Below are 4,787 nucleotides of genomic sequence, written 5' to 3' on the forward strand. Positions count from 1 at the left end.
AAATATAAAAGGAACCCTTTCTAATCAAGAAGCTTGTAGTGACACTGAAAGTCCCATGGTAACAGGTCAGTACCTACAGTTCTGCATTCCAACATACCTTCAGGAACTGCTACAACTACAGTGTGCACACGAGCACACTCAACTACAGCCAGCCAAGGGCTTTGGATCCCTAGTGCTTCTACCATCCACATGCATAGTATACATTCAGTGCTTCAGAAATCCCCTTGGAAGCTGGGTGTTGGTATAACCCACCCTCACAAGAGTATTCCATTTTAACAACAATGTAGATAGCAAGCTATCCCAAAATAGACTAGTACAAAACTATTAGCTTCAGTCTCCACAGCACGCATGAATAAATACAGCCTTAGTGCCAGCAAGGCTATTTATTTCCTCTGCAGAACAGGAGAGGAGGTCCCAAACTCCACAGCCCGTTCCAGCAGCCCCTGCAGTCACCCACAGCAAGTTTACAGTGACCCTTTCTCTTCTACTCACGTCTTGCACTTGCTGAACCTGATGCTGAACTACAGTATTCCAAAGAGGTATGTCAAATTTTACTTCTCCCGTGCACCTTCGCAAGATGTTCCCTTTCAAGTCAAATCCCAAGCAGCAGAACAACCAGCACCTCACCTGTTCCTGCAACCAAACACCAGTTCACTAAGCTCTCCCTGCTCCTAATCCTACCACCCTGCCTGTCTTCAGAAAATGTTACTTCTTCAGAAACTTCCTTGATGGACTGTTTTTGACATTTACTTTGTTCATGAGAAGAACACACATACTCATTTTTCTCACAATGATGCTGTCCTCTAGCATAATGTGTGGGAGAAACCATAAACATTTTTGGAAAAATTTAAAGACATCAGACTTACACAGCTCCTAACTAAAGGAAGGCAAACTTAGGCTTCACCCCACCCCCACCCACCAGTCTTCACAGGTCTTAAATTAGAAAAACCCCTCCGATGTTTTTTAATTAAGGGTAGATAGATTTAAATTATGTCCATATATCTAAACCCAACCTCTCTGCATGCACAACAAGCAGCTCTGATCTATAAAAAACCAAGTGAGAACTCCTTCTGCAGCACTAGGTGTGACATGGGTGTGCAGATAACGCAAGAGGAAGCTCGGTGTGCAGCTCCTCTGATTTCCTATGAGCTATTTCCTCTACCTCCACAGCCTCCAGTTCCCTCCCCATTTTATAGAGCTCTCTAACCCAGCACGAAGCCACTGCGTGTTCAGGGAATACGAGAATCCATGTTCAAATAACTCAACCATCACAGGGGAAAGAGCTGTATTTACCAAAGTACAGTTAACCCACAATGTAAAACTCTAACAAGATGAGAGAGCCAGAGAAATATCTCACGGCTCTCACAAATGCAGAGGTACCCAGGAACATGCAGGCTTCAAAACCAACCCAGGGAGAGGGGACGTGGTAGAAATCACAGCCAGGAGTTTGGAATATTTTCAAGCCTAAATCTTGTGTAAACATTAATGGTGCTGGCTCAGAAAGAGAGAATCCTGCCTGAATAAATACACATGAGCACCTTTAGATACTGAGAACAAAATAGTCTCCCCAAAGTATTAGAGTTGTTAAGAACTCCACTGCCTAAATATTTAAATTTTAGCAAACCTACTTCGCATAGAATTTTCTTTTAAGAATTATTCCCCCCAAACTGAAAAATATCAGGTCACAACAAAACTAAGAACCCGCAGGATATTTGTTATAACCTGGAGGAACCTGTTATTTTTATGTACTGCTGAAACCATCTGTGAGTGATTTATAATTGTTCTGGATAGAAGACATTACTCTTTTTCTCCTCTCTAATTACCAAAATAGATTAAATTCATAGCCAGTTCCTAGCTTCACACAGAAACCTACTCCAGACTCAAATGTTCCTAAAAATATGAAAATCAGTTTCATTATTTAAAGTCAATCAGTATTCTCAAACCCAACTTCTCCAAACAAAGTGAGAAAACACTACAATTTAACAACTGTCTTGTGCATATGTAAATTTAAAAAAATCACCTATACATGTAAATAAAAATCACACCTTCAAGACACATTCCACCTCCTCATCAGGAGGGCTACACCAAAGTGAGAACAAAACTGAAGGAAGACTTAGAGAAAAAAATATATATGTAACAAAGCAGATTTAGAAAGACAATGAATCGTGTAAGAGAAAACAAAAACCAGAGAAGGAAAGTGCTTTAAGCTCAGGAGTATCTTTGGCGTGTATTATGCATGCGACCACTATAACCATGAAATATCCTTGTTAACCTGAAAATGAACCCATTAAAACTAGATTTATCCACAGAGTTTCTTGACAGCTGAAAAAAATGAGGCATCAAACAGAAATTGCTGGTATCCTTCCCATTCCCAGGACAGCTGAGCAGTGCAGAGAACCAGTGCAGTTTGGACACGCATGGTGGTGGCTCCGTGGTGTGGACAGCAACAACCTCTTCCCCCACAGCCCTCAGTATCTGGTAATGAGCTGCCAGCTCCTAGGGCTAACCTGACAAAGACAAATAAATACACACCTCCCAAACCTTCTCCAGCAAAACTGGGAGGATGTTGTGCTTACTGAGATTTTGCAAATTTGGGGTACTTTTTAATGACAGAAAAGGGACTCAGTATGAGTGTGCTCACACTCCTATAACTGCTTCCAGAGATTAGGAATAAGGCCTGTCACCAAGAAACCAAAAAGGAGCTAATGCTGCAGCTGCACTGGAAAGTAAACAAAATGCTACAGGTGGTATTGCTGTCAAATGCAGCAACTTCGTTCAGATGTAATGTACCTGAGTCAGGTCTGAGACAGAAAATGCTTAACAAACTAACAGCCAGTTCAACATGCTACAAAACTATTGCAAACACCAAATTCCCGCTGATATCAAAACAGCTGGCCTCCTGTTGGGTACTATGCATTTCCATGTTGCATTAAACCAAGTCTCCACTTTAATACATTAAAAGAAAAACAACATTCTTATTTTACCCCATTCATTGCTTTCACTAATGATCTCCAAGTCTCAGTAACAAATAAGGAAGATTTATAATGCACCCACAAACAGGTCAAGGTAAGGACCTTCACTGCATGGGCCCTAAAACTTTTTGCTGAAAGAACAAAACTATTTCCTAGCTACAAAAGGTCCCCAAAAGTTCAAATGATAGGATGTTTTTGCTATCATGCAAATTCCCACTGTCCAAAAAACATAACACCATTTGGCTTCTACACTGACCAGGCAAACACATGACTGCAGCACACATGGCCATAACCTCCTCACTTTAACCAAGGCCAAGCCCAAGGCATCGCGTTTGGCAGAGCTGAACATGCCCTGCAAGAACGAGCTTCGCCTCCGCTTCCAGTTCATTCCACACGTGCTTTGCCCGGCGCAGCGGCCCCGGCCGGTGACCCAATCCCCGCCACAGCCGGGGCCACCGCGGGGTGGGACTTCCACTGCCGAGCAGGCTGAACTCAGGATGGCTGCACTCCAGCTCGGTGTTTCTCCACTGATGGGCCTGGCCCAGCAAGCAGGGAGCTAAGAGGGAGCAACAGTGATTCCCGCCCTGTTGGCAGAACTAGGAGAAACTTCACCCAAAGTCACCTTTGGGGTGAGCTCCTTGGAGAGAGGCAGCTGTACCCCAGGGCTGCAACCCAGCCAGAACGTTGCTAATCCACCGAAAGGCCAAATAACATTAAGCTGCTGCTAGTGATCGAGCAATTCCGAAGGTTACATAATATTTTTCTACACACAAAAGTAATTTAAGATAATAAAGCCTACAAGTATGTGCTTCCCTCCTGCTGCTCTTCCCTCCCCAGCGGGAAGGTGAGCAGGCAACTCCTAAAACTGCAGCTTCATCCCCGGGCTTGTTTTTCCAGCGTCTTGTGTTTCAATACACACAATCGCTCAGCTGAAGAGAAACCATCGTAAATCAGGAAAGCCGTGGGCAGAGATGCGACGTGGTCATATCCTGCAACCTTTGAAATCGTGGCCTTCGAGCACAAGATGGCCATGGAGCCCAGCTCCAACATGAAGGGCTGTTTGTGGGGCCAGAAAACCGAGGTTGCCCCTTAAAATAAGGAGTTTAAAAGAAGGACTGTCAGCTTGGCACTGCTGATCGCACAAACCAGAAGTGTTGCTGTTATGGAGTAAGGAGCCACTTATTCTACAACTGGTTTTAAAAGCTTCTTGATTCTGAAAAAACGCTGACCAAAACACGGAAACCTCCATAAAGCCAAAAGTGGCACCCCTGTGTTTTTTGCAGCGAGCCATTTCCCCTCCGGCCCAAGTTTAAACACCTCGCCTGAGCCGGGAACTTGTTGCAGATCCATCCTGCGCGAGAACTAAACTGATTAATTATTTTTTCCTCCCCTCAATAATTAATTACAGAGATGCTTTTCGCCCACCCGCTCTCCCCTGCGGTACCACAGCCCACAAGGCAAGAAGGGACATTTTGAGTCAACGGAGCGAAAGAACATGGAGGCAGAAGCCGCCCTGCTGCCGGGCCGGGCCATGGGCGCTGCCGGTCGCCCCGCCAAGGCCTCCCGGCCTCCGGCCTTTGGCGGGGCGGCGGGGAGCGTCATGTAAATAAGCCAAAATCCCCCCGGGATTGAGGCCGCCAAAAGTTGTGCCGCCCCCGCGGGTCTGGGCGACATTTTGAGGCGCTGAGAGGAGCGGCTGAGGGTGCCCTCCCTCCCCCCGCGGGCAGCCCCCGCTGCCATCTTGGAGCCGGCAGGGAGCGGCGGGGAGGGGGCGCCGGGACCCCCGGGCGGGGGGGACCCCGGGCTCCTCCTCAC

The 4,787-nt window shown here is 46.1% G+C and overlaps 1 protein-coding gene across 3 annotated transcripts in view; it reads right to left on the reverse strand.

Moving 5' to 3' along the window:
* Positions 1 to 4,787, reverse strand: part of FAM120A (family with sequence similarity 120A) — a 49,430-nt gene that overhangs the window by 43,855 nt on the left and 788 nt on the right. The gene's annotated exons all lie outside the window — the stretch shown is intronic.

The sequence above is a fragment of the Corvus hawaiiensis genome, chromosome 11 (assembly GCF_020740725.1).
Source record: "Corvus hawaiiensis isolate bCorHaw1 chromosome 11, bCorHaw1.pri.cur, whole genome shotgun sequence".
NCBI lineage: Eukaryota > Metazoa > Chordata > Aves > Passeriformes > Corvidae > Corvus > Corvus hawaiiensis.